Source organism: Salmo salar, chromosome 02, assembly GCF_965601325.2.
Source record: "Salmo salar chromosome 02, fSalSal1, whole genome shotgun sequence".
NCBI classification, from domain to species: Eukaryota; Metazoa; Chordata; class Actinopteri; order Salmoniformes; family Salmonidae; genus Salmo; species Salmo salar.
Genome location: NC_138292.1, coordinates 55,210,912 through 55,229,727, shown reverse-complemented (window position 1 = coordinate 55,229,727; position 18,816 = coordinate 55,210,912). Strand labels below are relative to the sequence as shown.

The 18,816-nt window shown below is 43.2% G+C and overlaps 1 protein-coding gene across 4 annotated transcripts in view; it reads right to left on the bottom strand.

Annotated features, from left to right (window-relative positions):
- Window positions 1-18,816, bottom strand: part of LOC106588447 (testis-expressed protein 2) — a 68,511-nt gene that overhangs the window by 38,597 nt on the left and 11,098 nt on the right. For 2 of the 4 annotated variants that reach the window (XM_014177481.3, XM_014177491.3), the window contains exon 3: window positions 7,282-7,364. The exons of the other annotated variants lie outside the window; for them this stretch is intronic. The gene's annotated coding sequence lies outside the window, so the exon portion shown is untranslated. The remainder of the gene's footprint in view (window positions 1-7,281; window positions 7,365-18,816) is intronic. 4 annotated transcript variants of the gene reach the window in all.

Genomic DNA, 18,816 nt, shown 5'->3' with positions numbered 1-18,816 from the left:
AGTCTGATGGCCTTGGAATAGAAGCTGTTTTGCAGTCTCTCGGTCCCGGCTTTGATGCATCTGTACTGACCTCGCCTTCTGGATGATAGCGGGGTGAACAGACAGTGGCTTGGGTGGTTGCTGTCCTTGATTATCTTCTTGGCCTTCCTGTGACATTGGGTGTTGTAGGTTTCCTGGAGGGCAGGTAGTTTGGAGAGCCCTGCGGTTGTGGATGGTGCAGATGCCGTACCAGGCGGTGATACAGCCCGACAGGATGCTCTCAATTGTACACCTGTAAAAGTTTGTGAGAGTTTTAGGTGACAAGACAAATTTCCTCCTGAGGCACTGTTGCGCCTTCTTCACCACACTGTCTGTGTGGGTGGACCATTTCAGTTTGTTGGTGATGTGTACGCAGAGGACCTTAAAAACGTCCACCTTCTCCACTGTGGTCCCGGCGATGTGGATCGGGGGGTGCTCCCTCTGCTGTTTTCTGAAGTCCACAATCATCTCCTTTGTTTTGTTGACGTTGAGTGAGAGGATATTTTCCTGACACCACACTCCCAGAGCCCTCACCTCCTCTCTGTAGGCTGTCTCATCATTGTTGGTAATCAAGCCTACTACTGTTTAGTCATCTGCAAACTTGACGATTGAGTTGGAGGCATGCTTGGCCACAGTCATGGGAGAACAGGGAGTATAGGAAGGGGCAATGCATCCAACCTTGTGGGGCCCCAGTGTTGAGGATCAGCGAAGTGGAGGTGTTGTTTCTAGAGTTCGACCTAATTAGGGCCCATTTCAAGTTTTCATAACAATCGGTAATCAGCATTTTTGGATTATGGCCGATTACATTGCATTCCACGAGGAAACTGCATGGCATGCTGACCACCTGTTACGCGAGTGCAGGAAGGAGCCAGGGTAAGTTGCTAGCTAGCATTAAACTTAACTTATAAAAAAAAACGATACATCTTCATATAATCACTAGTTAACTACACATGGTTAATGATATTACTAGGTTAACAAGCTTGTCCTGCGTTGCATATAATCAATGCGGTGCCTGTTCATTTATCGTCGAATCACAGTCTACTTCGCCAAACGGATGATGTTTTAACAAAAGCGCATTCTCGAAAAAAGCACAATCATTGCACGAATGTACCGAACCATAAACATCAATACATAGAAGTATATATTTTAAACCTGCATATTTAGTTAAAATAAATTAATGTTTGCAGGCAATATTAACTAGGGAAATTGTGTCACTTCTCTTGCGTTCATTGCACACAGAGTCATGCAACAGTTAGGGCCGCCTGGCTCGTTGCGAACTAATTTGCCAGACTTTTACATTATTATGACATAATATTGAAGGTTGTGCAATGTAACAACAATATTTAGACAGGGTTGCCACCCATTCGATAAAATACAGAACGGTTCCGTATTTCACTGAAAGAATAAACGTTTTGTTTTCGTATAGTTTACGGATTTGACCATATTAATGACCAAAGGCTCGTATTTGTGCGTTTATTATATTTAAGTCTGTTTTGATATTTGATAGAGCAGTCTGACTGAGCGGTGGTAGGCAGCAGCAGGCTCGTAAACATTCATTCAAACGTTACTGTGTTTGCCAGAAGCTCTAAGCAATGCTTGAAACAGAGCACTGTTTATGACTTCAAGCCTATCAACTCCTGAGATTAGTATTGCCAGCCTAAAGTGCCTATTAGAACATCCAATAGTCAAAGGTATATGAAATACAAATGGTATAGAGAAATAGTTGACGCATCATAATTCCTATAATAACTACAACCTAAAAAAACTTCTTAACTGGGAATATTGAAGAACTGGGAATATTGAACCAACAGCTTTCATATGTTCTGAGAAAGGAACTTAAACGTTAGCTTTTTTACATGGCACATATTGCACTTTTACTGTGCTTTTGCATTATTTAAACCAAATTGAGCATGTTTCATTATTTATTTCAGACTAAACAGATTTTACTTATGTATTATATTAAGTTGAAATAAGTGTTCATTGTTCATTCAGTATTGTTGTAATTGTCATTACATACATACATACATACATACATACATACATACATACATACATACATACATACATACATACATACATACATACATACATAAAAATTACCCCCCAAAAATATATATATATAAAAAAGAAAATAGGCCGATTAATCGGTATCGGCCTTTTTGGTCCTCCAATAATCAGTATCGGCGGTAAAATCAGAATCGGTCGACCTCTAGTTGTTTCCTACCTTCACCACCTGGGGGCGGCACGTCAGGAAGTCCAGGACCCAATTGCACAAGGCAGGGTTCAGACCCAGGGCCACGAGCTTAATGATGAGCTTGGAGGGTACTATGGTGTTGAATGCTGAGCTATAGTCAATGAACAGCATTCTTACATAGGTGTTCCTCTTGTCCAGATGGGATAGGGCAGTGTGCAGTGTGATGGCGATTGCATCATCTGTGTTTCTATTGGGGCGGTAAGCAAATTGGAGGGGGTCTAGGGTGACAGGTAAGGTGGAGGTGATATGATCATTGACTAGTCTCTCAAAGCACTTCATGATGACAGAATTGAGTGCTACGGGGCGATAGTCATTTAGTTCAGTTACCTTTGCATTCTTGGGAACAGCAACAATGGTGGACATCTTGAAGCATGTGGGGACAGTAGACTGGGATAGGGAGAGATTGAATATGTCCGTAAACACACCAGCCAGCTGGTCTGCGGGTGCTCGGAGTACGCGGCAAGAGAATCCGTCCGGACTTGTGAGGGTTAACATGTTTAAAATATCTTACGTCGGCCACGGAGAAGGAGAGCACAGTCCTTCGTAGCTGGTCACGTCAGTGGCACTGTGTCATCCACAAAGCTGGCAAAGAAAGTGTTCGCTTGTCTGGGAGCAAGGCGTCAGTGTCTGCGACGGAGCTGGTTTTCCTTTTGTAGTACGTGATTGTCTGTAGACCCTGCCACATACGTCTCGTGTCTGAGCCGCTGAATTGTGACTCCACTTTCTCTCTATACTGACGTTTCGCCTGTTTGATTGCCACCATATTCCCAGTCACCTTGCCATGGTTAAATGCGGCGGTTCGCACTTTCAGTTTGATTCGCTTTGTGATTTTAATGATAAGACATGAACAGAATGCATCAGTGATTCGTATTCCCTGCAACTTCCTGAAGAGGATATGGCCCATCTGGTGTGTGCGGTGCACGTACATCTACCACTGTCTAGCCGTTAATGAAGCTAATGAATGACCGCCTTCGGGCTCCTGAGTGGCGCAGCAGTCTAAGACACTGCATCTCAGTGCTAGAGGCGTCACTACAGACACCCTGGTTAGAATCCAGGCTGTATCGCAAATGGCCGTGATTGGGAGTCCCATAAGGCGGTTGCACAATTGGCCCAGCGTTTTTCGGGTTTGGCCTGTGTCGGTAGTTATTGTAATTAAGAATTTGTTCTTAATTGACTTGCCTAGTTAAATAAAATAAATATGATGGAAAGGCTTTCCCAAAAAAACTTCTCAATTAAAAGTTAACTACAAAGTAACCTATCTGGCAGAACCATTAATTTTTGCATCAATCCAATAGCCATTTGTTTTACAAACTCCCTCACATGTGCGCTACAGAAAGACAGCTTAACAAACAGCAGTGCTGAGTGCATGCACACTTGAATTAAAAGGGTAACCACACTCAAAAATATACACTTCTATAATTTTTCCAAGACAAGTGATTCGCTGATGTGGTTTAAGCAATTTTGTGGAGATAGAAAAACAACATCATTGGATGTTCTATTAAGAAAGTGTGATTTCAAGACCGGAAACCAGAGAAACCTGGGGAAAGAAATCTGTATTATTTTTGCTGTGGCATTGTTTTGGTTATCGAGTATCGTTAGGTCTCGACTATCGTTTTGGTATCGAGTATTGTGATACTAAACCTGGTATTGAAGTCATAAGTCTGGTATCGTGACAACACTAGTGGGAATGACAGGATGAGACTCATCATATTTGTCATATAGGCCTAAAGAGAAATCTGGAAAGGTGAGGTCAATGAGTGGAAATGGCTTAGGTGTTCATAGTCACACTCTCACCAGATAACACACACACTAGGAAGGACAGACTCTAATATAGAGTTATCATACTGCTACAGTGAGTGAGGAGGGTTGAGTAATGATATCATCAAGGTGATTGACTTCATGGGAAAGCATGACCATAGTGGGGTGATGCTGAGTCACATAAGTTGAGTTCTCAGACTCGAAGGGCACTTCCTTGAAATTCTATCCAAAACTCCTGAGGAGGATGGTATTCATTGTTTTAACAAGTTGGGGCTCATATAGGTCTTATTAAACGTAATGCAAACAAGTGACAAAACTATACAACCTACTATAATTCTCTGAGGCTATAAGCTCAGCTAATTGCTAACAGGGGCGCACACATTACTAAGAATGGACCACATGCATGGACACGCGCACAAACAAGGAAAACATAAATAGGCCTAGGTAAAAGCAATTCCTTTCAAGATAACGGTAAAAGGTGAGCACAAAAAACAACAACATTTTCTTACATTGCCCCTGTTAAGAAAAACAACAATAGGGAGTGAGAACAAGAGGATTTAGTCCGACAGAACAGGTTTGGCAATGAGCTGCCTGGTGCACTGACCTCTCCTGCTGCAGCTAATTTCCTCCTTGGTAAGCTTTCCAGGACCAGTGACCTCTGACCTCTATCCCGTCTCGCTCTCTGACCTCGACACAAAACGACCCCTTCTCTTCAACCCATCAGAATCATACAAAGTAATGTGATGCCAATAGTATCAATATTATTCATCCTTTCGCCAGCATAGGTGATAACCTGTACAATAGCAACTTTTGTATGCTTTCTTACCATAATGCACCAACAGGAAAGGCTGTGTCGAAGGAGCAAGAACAACAGATAATCCTATATTCCTTAATGGAGGATTGTGCAACCAGCAGTTTAAGTAGCAAGCTACTTAAAAAAATATAATAAAAATTCTGATATCCAGTCATCATGCCGACTAACAATTTCCTACAACTCCCACTAGCAACAAACCTTTCCTGGAATGAATTAACTTGTTGTTATGGTGACGCATTGTTTTTTTTCTACCACGACAATAAGTGGAATCAACAGAGGAAAAAAATATTTTCTATGCTTTAACTCGGCCATTAGGAAAACCATCACGCTCACCGACATCTCATTTGCTAGCCCTAATCCAATTAGCATGTTAGCATCTGCTTAGCTTTCACATCGATTTAGCGGCTAGCTCGCCCAGCAGCAAGATAAATGGGCCCTGCTGAGTTTGAGTTCTTCACTGTTCATGCTAGCTGGACTGCTAATTTCAGTCAAAGACAAAAGGGCTAGACAATAAGACTGTCAATGTGTGGGAGCTGGTGCTAGAAATTACACCAAAAAAAGGATGTAATTTCAGGTCAGTAAGGATATCAAATATCAGACATTCTTTCAACAGCCCTGCTCTCACATTTAACACTTGAAACTGAACCACATCAAACCAATCTGAGCTGGTATCTAGTGAAAAAGGTTCCCTCGGGTTGATGACATAGGAGAGACTGCCCAGGGAATACCACCAGCATGTCATATTTTGATGTTCTTTCCTGTGGTTCAACCACTAGGGACAGCATTATAGGCTCACACTGCATGTTAATAGTAGTATTATCCTGGGTTAAAAAACAACCCAGGGCTGTTGATAATGCTCTATGGCTGAAGATAGTGTCCTTTATTCTAACTCGTTCTGAGCGTTAACAGCATGTTGCCTAGGGTCTGACAGCCATAAACCTCTGAAATAATGTTGTTTCCATGGTAGCTTGTTTAACCCTCAGGAGAGGGGGATGTTTTGCAAGTCATCTTAGGTCTGCCATGTGACAGAAATAACAGGCTGCTAGGAGGGATGGCACAATAGCCTCACATCATTAGCCCCCTCTGAGGCCTTCTCAAATGTCAAAACGCTGTTTTTCCAAATGGCAAACCAGAATAAACATGATCATTCTGGCAGCCAGCGTTCAGGGGACAGTGGTGAGAGAATAAGTCTGCGTGAAGGAGAGGGGGAAGAGTGAGTCAAGAAGTCAGAACGTGCAGCGCCGTCATTGTTTTGCGGAGGCTTGACAGGTGCTTGGCGATTGTCCTCAAGATCATGTGGAGAAATGTATTAAGATGAGCCAGAAAATTGAAATCTATAAGCAACTCAGAGGAAGACACGATTGGCCAAAGCAAAGGGTTGAGTCAAACCTACCTTCCATTACCAATCCCAATGGGACTGATGGATAATGTAGCTCACCAACCAAGCTTGCTTGAGACACACATAAAACGACAAGGCCTAGAGATCTTAACTTTCATTCTCTGTCAGAGAGATGACACACCCAACCTTCCAGGGCCTGTTGGAGAGATTGTGTAATCCCAGCCCATGTATCCTCGGCAGGGATTAGCAATAATCCCCCCACACTACTTTCCCTCTGTTTACTTATTCAACCTCTCCACCGCTTTGCTAATACTGCAACTACCTGCTGAGTCGCTTACTGAAACCCCCAAAGCAATGTCAACCCACACAACCCAACACAAAGCCAAAGCCTCTGGTTATTGGTAAACGGTGAAAGCATCTTCCTCTTCCCATGTGTCGCGAACAGTTCCTGTTGCTGCCGCCTTTGAAAGGGCAATTTACCAGGGTATTTAAGATAACACTACCTAAAAGGTGTTGAAAACGAGGAAATGGGAAGTAAAAACATGTTTTTAGCTCTCTCTCCCTGTGAATCACTCACAGTGATGCTTTTGTGCTTTTACATGATGTAATACACTGCAAATTCGCAATAAACTGCGAGACGGGCCCCTATAACCGGGGGGGAGAGAGACAGAATGTAGAATAAAAACATGTGGCGTAATAATCTTTCCAATTCTATTGAATTGGTGGGTGAGAGTCTGCCGGGTATGAAAATGCCTTTGTGCTAATGCCATTGACACAGAGCACAGGCAGGGGATAAGAAAGAGGGGATTACGGGACAGAGGGGCGGCGGCTGAATAGGTGTAAGCAGCGCAGTATGCTGGAGCTTAGCGAACACTGAGTGAGCTGATAGCAACGTGCGTGTGTGTGTCTTATTGTAGTATAAGGTGAGAACCTGGGAGAGAGAGGGAGGATGGGATTGGAGGTAGGGAAATGGAGAGAGAGGAGAGAAAGAAGAGGGGGAATAGACAGGTGAGGTAAAGGAAGAGAGAGAGAGAGAGAGAGAGAGAGAGAGAGAGAGAGAGAGAGAGAGAGAGAGAGAGGGCCAGTGAGTGTGCTTACACCTGACCACTGTCTGGAGTCTGGACAATCTTAGTCCATCAAGCCTCCCTCACCCAACAGACCTGGAGCTGCTGTGGTCAAACCTGGCGTGGAGAGAGAGAGAAATGCTGGCCAGTGAAATGAGATCACGGCTATCAATTGTCTGTCTTTTGCTCTAGTAAGTGAAGTATAGAAACCTTCTACGCTCTGGGTTGGAAGTTGGCACAGATCTAGGATCAGCTTACGCTCCCCTTCACCCTACTCCTGTTAGTTACTATTAGACAACTTCTTTAGTGCTAACGACATCCATTGCCTTACATGAAGTGTTTGTGAGAGTACAACCTGTGTGCCAGTGTTACTATACACGGCTCCGCTTGAAAAGTGAAGAATACGCTCAGAGATGTCCCAACTCCACTTCTATGGATTGCACGCCGCTAAAAGTGAAAAGCCTCATTGACTAATGCTTGAGCACAGCCAGCTACTAAACTAGGACACTGCTTAAAAAAAAACAACTGAGGACAGCGTCGGCCAGTAAATACAGGGGACAGAACACAAGCCGCACTACCACCCACATGCTAAGGACATTGTTGTTTGACACTTTTAGAAAACTCGAGAGCACTTGACAATTCCACACACACACACACACACACACACACACACACACCCCCCGGTGGCTGCCTGCTGTAGGCCTGGCTGTGTGTGTCTCCCCACAGAGAACACTAGATGAGAGGATCAGAGAGCTGGAGGCCTGACTGTTCGCATATGTTGTGTTTACCAGTAAGTGTGTACTAGTGTGCATGAATAAACTTGTTTGTGTGAGAGTGAAAGGGAGAACGAGAGTGTGTGCGTGAGAGAGAGATAAATGTGTTGACACACAAGCCAGTTTAAAACCAGTGTGTGTGTGTTTTCTGATGCACAGGCCAGTGCTAACAGGCTGGGTAAAAATACCCCAGTCAATGAGACAGGGTCTCCACAGGGCAGCCTGTCAATACAGTTAGAACTCAGTCATACTGAAAATAACACTTCAAGAGTGTATGTGCACAGGCTTAAAACAGTATTTTTGGAATGGGGATGTAGTGGTGGTATAGCGGTCTTGCAGGAAGTTTCTTCAACCCTCACTAACTGCCAATTCAAAGAGACACTTGTGAACAAGGAGCTGACTGTGTTCCTGAGGCATCTTCCAGGGAAAAGCTGTGTCACTGCTGCCAAGGGCAATGCTCTGGGCCAGGGCTTGATTGGAGAGTGTGCTCAGTCACCCAGAATAGTTAGAAGTCTATGTAAAAAAAAAGAAAATATGTAAACGGACCTGATGTTTAGAGAAGTTCTGTCTTGTTCTCGTTAAACAGGAAAGGTCCGGCTGAGAGCCTGATACTTCTCCCCCAGGCCCGATACTGCACACTATGTAGGACCTACCCACTGGTCTATACAAAAGCCCAAAGGCATTAACAAACATGCTGCAGGCCTAACGGTAGCCTATCCCATGTCTGAGCTGCTACTTACATAACAGTAGCCTATTTGTTTCCAAATGGCTACAGTATTACACAGATAAAAAGGTTCAATAGATTTCCGATACATTCCAAACAACATTTCTGGTATTGTTGTGGTTCAGTTGTTCTTTTCAGTGAGAAAGGGGCTGGCTGGCATGGGTCCAGTATGTGACGCCATGCCCAGTGCCCACTAAGACTTAGGGCACTTAGCCTAGTGCAGGATGCTAGCTATGAGAGAGTATGAGAGGCAAAGAGAGAGTGCTCATGACATTCCCATCAGCGAGCGAGAGACCGAGAGAGAGAGAGGTTGAGAAAGAGAGGCAGAGCGAGAAGGGCAGAGAGAGAGCTGGAGGATGTCCGTTCTCTTCTCGCTCGCCAGCGGCCTCCGGTACGGTTCACTGGTCCTTCGTGACGACCCTGACCATATGCTAACATAAAACAAGCCGTCACTCGAGGTTAACAACCCCAAAAACATGCTCTTGACTTGTCTCTCTACATGCATCTTCCAAAACATCCGTATCGCTGGCATTCCAAGTCTACAGTGTATCTAGTAATGTTGGATATGTAGGAACACAACAGAGCCGAAGTCTGTGTCTTAAGGTAAAGATATAGGTTGCAGGTGAATTCGTCAGACCATTTCTAGGGCCCTATAAAATCTGCGTTGTGGAAAACACGGGACAGATTCACAGAATCCAGACATTAAAAATGGAATTCAAGAATATTGTTTTTTTAAAATTGAATTTAGTAGGCAAGCGTTACATGGCGATAGCAGACACCAACCCGCATAGCAGATGTTTTGGCGGCGTCTGAGGTGGAACTGCATAGAAGCGGTCAAATCGTTGAGTACCCCACATCGGTGATCACCCAATCGTGTTAGAAGTTCAGAACGAGAAAATGTAGCCTATATAGAAATAATTACGATCAAATTGAATTTTTTTTAAACTAAATAATTAGGATTTCTATCAGCCTAATGGAGGTGTAGATTACATCTCACATTCCAGTGTTCTAACGTGTAAATAAGGCTGCATGGGATTTCACATAATGCGATTCAGTGCAGCCAATGGCAAATGTCCTCTAATGACAGGAGCCGCTTGTGGATTAGACCGCTGCAATGCAGTTCCCCCTCGACACCGCCAAAACAACCTCCATGCGGGTGTCGCCTAAAGCGGATCGGACGGAGCCCTAAATGTATTGAACTTATTCGAAAAGTCATTGAATTTGCCTAAGTTAATCACAAAACACAAACAAAATGCATCAGTGATTTGTATTTTCCTGCAACGTTCTGAAATGGTACAGGAACGCCCGTCAGTGTGTGTGTCTAGTCTACACTTTGTGTAGCCGTTAGCGATAATGCTAATGATAGAAAAAAAGGGAAAAAAAGGTTATTTGTACTGTTTTGTCTTTCACTTGTTTTCTTTGGTGCAAATGTTTCTTTTCACTTAAAAAACTAAAACCGTCTGCTGGTAGATGGAAAGGCTTTCCCAAAAACCTTCTCAATGAAATGTTAGGCTACTTTGTAGTTATGTCTACCTTTCAGAGATTTTTCCCAGACCTCAAAAGTGGTCTCCTGATGTGGTTTAAGTATTGTTTTGGACTAAAAACATAAAATGAGAGTGAAAAACTTAAACCTGGAAAAACAAAAATGAAATTAGGACAAAAATATAAAAAACATATTATATAGGGCACTACATTTCTATAGCAAGCCAAGGGTATTGGTTTCAAGATGTAAGTAATAAAGCCTACCAGACGTCCTAAATGCCTTTTATTCTCGCTTCGAGGCAAGCAACACTGAAGCATGCATGAGAGCACCAGCTGTTCCGGACAACGGTGTGATCACGCTCTCCGCAGCCAATGCGAGCAAGACCTTTAAAAACAGTTCAACATTCACAAGGCCGCGGGCCAGACGGATTACCAGGACGTGTACTCAAAACATGCGCGGACCAACTGGAAAGTGTCTTCACTGACATTTTCAATCTCTCCGTGACCGAGTCTAATACCTACATAGTCCCTGTACCCAAGAAAGTGAAGGTAACCTGCCTAAATGAGTACCGTCCCGTAGCACTCGCGTCAGTAGCCATGAAGTGCTTGAAAGGCTGGTCATGCCTCACATCAACATCCCAGAAACCTTCGACCCACAGATGATGCAATCACACTTCACACTGCCCTTTCCCCCATAGACAAAAGAAACACCTATGTGAAAATGCTGTTCATTGACTACAGCTCAGCGTTCAACACCATTGTGCCCTCAAAGCTCATCACTAAGCTAAGGACTCTGGGACTAAACGCCTCCCTCTACAATCTGGACTTGCACCAACAAGAGCATCCTGACCGGTTGCATCACCACCTGGTATAGCAACTGCTCAGCATCTGACCGTAAGGCGCTACAGAGGGTAGTGCATACAACCCAGTACATCACTGGGGCCAGACTTCCTGCCAACCAGGACCTATATACTAAGTGGTGTCAGAGGAAGGCCCAAAAAATTGTCAAAGACTCCAGTCACCCAAGTCATTGACTGTTCTCTCGGCTACCGCACGGCAAGCGGTACCGGAGCACCAAGTCTAGGTCCAAAAGGTTCCTTAACAGCTTCTACCCCCAAGACGTAAGACTGAACAATTAATCAAATCGCCACCCGGATTACTTACATTGACACTCCCTTTGGTTCTTACACTGCTGCTACTCACTGTTTATTATCTATGCATAGTCACTTCACCCCTACCTACATGTACAAATTACCTCGAATAACCTGTACCCCCACACATTGACTCGGTACCCCCTGTATAAGCCTTGTTATTTTGTGTTACTTTTTATTAAATTTTTTACTTTATTTAGTAAATATTTTCTTAACTTTATTTATTGAACTGCATTGTTGGCTAATGGCTCGTAAGTATTCATTTCACAGTAAGGTCTACACCTGTTGTATTTGACGCATGTTACAAACAAAATTTGCATTGATTCAGCTTTTCAAAAGAACAATACAATTTCACAGAAACAGGCACTTGCCCACACACAGTGTGTATTTTCTCCCTCTGAAAGCAGCCCAGTGTTGATGGCAGATTTAATTGTTCAGGCCAAAGGGCAAATTAAACTTCACGCCTCAGACAATAACTGCTAGAGTTACCAGTCAGCACAATGTGTTAATGGAAGAGGGGGGGGGGGGGGGGTTTAGTAAATATTTTCTTAATCCCCTTTTCTTAAAACTGCATTGTTAGTTAAGGGCTTGTAAGCATTTCACAGTAAGGTCTACACCTGCTGTATTCGGCTCCTGTGACAAATAAAAATGTATTTGATTAAATGGAAGAGAATAATGACAAATCAGGGTTCCCATTCTAAGTCACTTTCAGAATTCCATGGCCCCAGTGGAGGGGAAAGGATTTAACATGCACACTTTAGGCTGAATCAATGTGAGCTATATCGGTTCATTGACCCCTCATGACATCCATGATAAATAATGCACTCCTCACTTAACCGCCACTCAACTTCCTAAACAGGCCCTCATTATCTTTGAATGAGCTACACGGCCTTGACAGCGACATATCTGCTACGCTGCCTGCCACACAGTGATCTTGTTCCACTGCTCTGGTTACATGACCGACGCAGCTAGGCAATCTTGGCTGTTGCCACCGTCATCCATTACAGCTACAGGTAAGCTGCAATGTTAGTTTTTTTCTCCCGATGGCTAAGCCAACACCAAGAGCCTTTTGGGTCTGCTACTGACTACCAAGTTGAACTAAGTGTTCACGCTGTCACTCACAGCTGAGCTCGTTTGAACTTAAGCTATAATTACAGACATAACAATTGCAGTTCTCGTTTGAGGGAGCATGGTCTACATAGGCTAATTATTGTGATATGGGAGCTTAGTTACGACTTAAAACTTGGAGCAGTTTTAATTGCTGTACCAGGGTGGGAACTATGCACTGGAAAGTGGTACTGTAAAACAGTTTACGGGTACAACGTTTTTCTGACACTGTTGACGAAGGCAATAAATTAAAGGTGGACATGTTTCAAATCCAACAACTTAAGAACCAAGTGGAACAATATGAACTTCATCAGACAGCTGTATAAAAACTGACTGGATTTACTCGTTTTGGCACAGTAAAACAATGTATTTTACAACTCTTGGACGAAGCACTCCCTGAGTGTTATAAAACACATTTTGATGCGTCTGTTATTCAGATGCTAACTGAAACTGATTCCAAAACAACTTCATTCTGATGAGGTGGAAAACTCAGATCTGTGTCTAATTGGCTGTGGATACAGATACCAGATGTTACACCAGGTGTTACATAAGAAAGCCTACTCAAGTTCATCATATTCAACTAGTCTACTTCAAGCAAACCTAGGAGTTTTCTAGCTGTGTTAAGAATCCTGGCTTTGTTTAGGAGAGTTCAATGCATAGCTCAGGCAGCAGCCTGCCTGTCTAAGCTTTGTGGGCATCCATCTCAAATCAAAACAAAAGTTTATTGGTCATGTAAACAGTTTAGCAGATGTTATAGCGGGGGCAGCAAAATGCTTGTTACTAGCTCGAGCAGTGCAGTAAAATGTCCAAGTACACAAAAAAAAAACATTTGCATTACTGTAACAGTAATTGAAACGCAATCTAGACGTACATATACACACACAGGATGAATTTAGACAAGATATGCATGAGGAATGCTTTTCTAATAGTCTTGAAGGAGTTCCCATATATGCTGAGCACTTGTTGGCTGCTTTTCCTTCACTCTGCAGTCCAACTCATTCCAAACCATCTCAATTGGGTTGAGGTCAGGTGATTGTGGAGGCCAGGTCATCTGATGCTGCACTCACCTCTCCTTCTTAGTCAAATAGCCCTTACACAGCCTGGAGGTGTGCTTTGAATCATTGTCCTGTTGAAAAATAGTATAGTGCCGCTAAGCCCAAACCAGATGGGATGGCATATCACTGCAGAATGCTGTGGTAGCCATGCTGGTTAAGTGTGCCTTGAATTATAAATAAATCACTGACAGTGTCACCAGCAAAGCACCCCCACACCATCACACCTCCTCTTCCATGCTTCACAGTGGGAACCACACATACGGAGATCATCCGTTCACCTACAATCCATCTCACAAAGACACGGCGGTTGGAACCAAAAATCTCAAATTTGGACTCAGACGAAAGGAAAGATTTCCACCGGTCTAATATCCATTCCTTGTGTTTCTTGGCCCAAGCTAGCCTTTTCTTCTCATTGGTGTCCTTTAGTAGTGGTTCCTTTGCAGCAATTCGACCATGAAGGCCTGAGTCACACAGTCTCCTCTGAACAGTTGACGTTGAGATCTGTCTATTACTTGAATTCTGAAGCATTTATTTGGGCTGCAATCTGAGGTGCAGTTAACTCTAATGAACTTATCCTCTGCAGCAGAGGTAACTCTGGGACTTCCTATCCTCTGGCGGTCCTCATGAGAGCCAGTTTCATCATAGCACTTGATGATTTTTGCGACTGCAGATTGACTGACCTTCAGGTCTTAAAGTAATGGACTGCCATTTCTCTTTGCTTATTTGAGCTGTTCTTGCCATAATATGGACTTGGTCTTTCACCAAATAGGGCCATCTTCTGTATATCACCCTTACCTTGTTACAACACAACTGATTGGCTCAAACGCAATAAGGAAAGAAATTCCACAAATTTAATTTGAACAAGGCACACCTGTTAATTGAAATGCATTCCAGGTGACTACCTCATGAAGCCGATTGAGAGAATGCCAAGAGTGTGCAAAGCTGTCATCAGTGTTGGTTACTACATCATTCCATATGTTATTTCATAGTTTGTGTCTTCACTATTATTCAACAATGTAGAAAATAGTGCATATTAAGTAAAACCCTGGAATGAGTAGGTGTGTCCAAACTTTTGATTGGTACTGTATATGTATGTGAATGGTGTATATAGACAGTATCAGGGCTCTAAAGTGCGACCATTTTACTCACATCTGCACCTAAATATGTGGAATTTTTATTTCACGTGATAATTGTTGAAATGATTACTACACTGTACCCCAGCCCCTGAGTACCATGGAGAATACACCGAGCGCAGATTCATGACCGTTATGCTTGTACACCATAACTACAAAGAAAACGGCTTGTTAGCGCAAATATTTTTAATTGTGCTCCTAAATTTCTTTGTGTACCCCTACATTTTTCAAATTAGGGGCACACGTGATCCTTGAAAAAAAAAAAATATATATATATATATATTTTTTAAAGTCAGCGTAGAGCCTTCGAGTATAAACATTATGTAAATAGAAAATATATGTACAACAGTAGTTATATAGGATGAGCCTTGACTAGAATACACTAAATACATATAAGGTGGGTAAAACAGTATGTAAACATTATTAAAGTGACCAGTGTTCAAGGACTATGTACATAGGGCAGCTGTCTCTACGGTGCAGGGTAAAGTACCGGCTAGTGACAGTCTAAGGTTCAGGGAAGGGTACTGGGCGGAGGCCGGCTAGTGTTGACGGTTTAATTCTGATGGCCTGGAGAGAAGCTGTTTATCAGTCTCTCGGTCCCAGCTTTAATGTACCTGTACTGTCTCACCCTTCTAGATGGTAGCGGAGTGAACAGGCCATGGCTCGGGAGGCTGAGGTCCTTGATGATCTTCTTGGCCTTTCTGTCCAGCCGTCTACTGCTGCAGTGTTCACCAACACTGGCTCTAATGCTTCCAACTTTGTCTCCCCCTTGGCGAACGGACACACTCAGTCATCCAGACACACAAGGACATGCACGCACAGTGGTACACAGTCGCATACAACTGAAAGTGTGCAAACACAGACACACACCTAAGAAAGTGAAAGCCTAACTGGGTTCTGCAGATGTTTTTTTCTCCTTGGCAGACAACGCATGCCGGATATCTGCCTGGCTGCCTTATCTGTCTCAAGTAATTGGGTTTTCCTGCCACTTCGACATAGTTCCACAACGGCTAGCTTCCAAGGCAACCGTACGCTACAGCACACAACAGTGCTGAAGAAGAACTGATACCTAGCTAGACAGACTGTAGAAAATGGAGGAACAATCAATAGTTTGTGATACTGCACTGCTAATAATGCTGTATGTAGCAGAATCCAAAGGGGTTAGACATGGCTAAACTGACTGTTAATGATGAATTCCAGTACTTTGATCGATAGTGAAATTGACTAATGTGGTCAAACGGGCTGAGCTGCCAAGAAATATCCATGACTAATCACTTACGTAGCGGCCTCTTGTACTGGAGGATCTGGAAAAGCTGGAATGCCACAGCTCAGGTCCAAAATGACAGTCCATCTGTCGGCTTTCTGATATGAGACATCTCTATTTCGGTCTGCTTTCGGCTCGAAACCAGAACTCAAGCCCTGACGCAACTAATAACAGTTTGCCTCGCCATATGTTCTTAAAAGCGATAGACATTGGCTTGCAAAGAATACATTTATACTCTATATTTGTTTCCCTCCCACCCTCCTTGTATCAGCCCTGTTTCTCCTGGTAAACAAGTCATTGTATCCTCTAGGTCGGGATGATGGACGTGCCTGTTGCTAGGTACAGAGACTATGCCTGACCCACCTCGGTTATCGTTCATAGCTGACAGGTTGACATGTTTCTATAAATGGTCATTACTTCTGAGGAATATCAGAGGCTATTGACCCTGTCTGCACAAACAACTGTCTTCAGACACCTGGGGAGAAGACAAGAGTGCTCTCAGGAGTACGAGGAATCACTGAGCAATGAAGACAAAATTAAAAGCTGCCATATTGAAATAATTTGACCAAATGCGATCTCCTTTTGTGCCGGAGGAGGCATGGGCCTGTTAACAGAATGGACAATTTGATCAAAAGTCTTAGCCGGGTGTCTTCAGTTGCTGTCCAGTAGACCAATCAAAATGTTTATGTTTCCATATATAGACGTGTTTCAATCAAATCAACTATATCCACTGAGCTTGTCGTCTGATGCTTTAAGCGCATAGTTAGATTATTAAAAAATGACACACAGATGACTAAAGGCAGTCTGACCGCATTTGATTTGATTGTGCCATGTCAGGCTCAGACTTGCTGTCAAAATATAAAATGATAGCAAGTGACTGACTAGCACCCGTTGTCTCCCTCTGCTCCCTGCTGCAGCGTCCACCACAGAACATCAGTGTTTAACAGAACAGTGTTTATCGCGCTGTCGGTGTTGCTGAAGCTGCAACATAATTACAGCCATTTCTGACTGTTACTGAAATCCCTCATTTGTTTAGGAAAAACATTGCCTATTCACGCAACCCTTGCTCTCTTCACGTGACACATGAATGCATTGCATGCACGTGACCAATAGGGCCTGACCTATTGCGTATCACAATCACATTAATAAATTGGTTATAACAAACTGTGGGACCTTATATGAGTGTGTGCCCTTCCAAATTGTGTCCAATCAATTGAATTTACCACAGGTGGACTCCAATCAAGTTGTAGAAACATCAACAATATTCAATGAGCTCATGTGCATCCTGTTTCCAATTTCACATCTCATAGAAAAGGGTCTGAATACTTACGTAAAATGTGATCAGTTTTTGCTTTGTCATTATGGGGTATTGTGTAGATTGATGAGGGGAAAAACGAATTGAATCCATTTTAGAATAAGGCTGTAATGTAGCAAAATGTGAAAAAAGACAATGGGGTCTGAATACTTTCCAAATGCATTGTAAGTATTGAAATAAATGCCTAAGTAAGTTACAGCTCAATGGTGGTTATACAATGCTGCTATACTAATGATAATGACATTAGCTTACTTATTATAATGATGATCATAATAGTAATAATACCAATACGAAGGAGATCAAGAAAAAGGAGGGTTATTTGGCTATTATTATTATAAATATTCTTTTTCTGACAATCTGGAACAGTATACACACTAAATAAATTATAACACCAGAGTGGCTGTTCTAACGGAAAACAAGTGTTTTCCGGGGACTTGCTTCCATTCAGCCACAACAGCATTAATGAGATCGGGTACTAATGTTGGGCGAATAGGCATGGCTCGCAGTCGGCGTTTCAATTAATCCTAAAGGTGTTCAATGGGGTTGAGGTCAGGGCTCTGCGCAGGCCAGTCGAGTTCTTCCACACCGATCTTGATAAACCATTTCTGTATAGACCTCGCTTTGTGCACGGCGGCATTGTCATGCTGAAACAGAAAAGGGCCTTCCCCAAACTGTTGCCACAAAGTTGGAAGTACAGAATCATCTAGAATGTCATTGTATGCTGTAGCGTTAAGATTTACCTTTACTGGAACTAAGGGGCCTAGCCCGAACCATGAAAAACAGCCCTATACCATTATTCCTTCTCCACCAAACTTTACAGTTGGCACTATGCATTGGGCAGGTAGCGTTCTCCAACCATCCGGCAAATCCAGATTCACCCGTCAGACTGGTGAAGCGTGATTCATCACTCCAGAGAACACGTTTTCACTGCTCCAGAGTCCAATGACGGCAAGCTTTACACCACTTCAGCCGACGCTTGGCACCACTTCAGCCGACGCTTGGCAGTAGGCATGGCGAACTTAGGCCTGTGTGCGGCTGTTCGGCAATGAAAACCAATTTCATGAAGCTTCCGATGAACAGTTCTTGTGCTGACGTTGCTTTCAGAGGCAGTTTGGAACTCAGTAGTGAGAGTTGTAATCGAGGACAGATGATTTTTTTTTTACGCACTATGCGAGCTTGTGTGGCCTACCACTTCGCAGTTGAGCCGTTGTTGCTCCTAGACGTTTCCACCTCACAATAATAGCACTTACAGTTGACCGGGGCAGCTCTAGCAGGGCTGACGAATTTGACGAACTGACTTGTTTGAAAAGGTGGCATCCTATGACGGTGCCACATTGAAAGTAACTGAGCTCTTCAGTAAGACCATTCTACTGCCAATGTTTGTCTACGGAGACTGCATGGCTGCGTGCTCGATTTTATACACCTGTCAGCAAAGGTTTTGGCTAAAATAGCCGAATCCACTCACTTGAAGGGGTGTCCACATACTTTTGTATATATAGTGTATATGGATGATTTATAAAGCCAGGCACATTCAACAGTTAGGTTGTTGATTATAGACCTTAAGT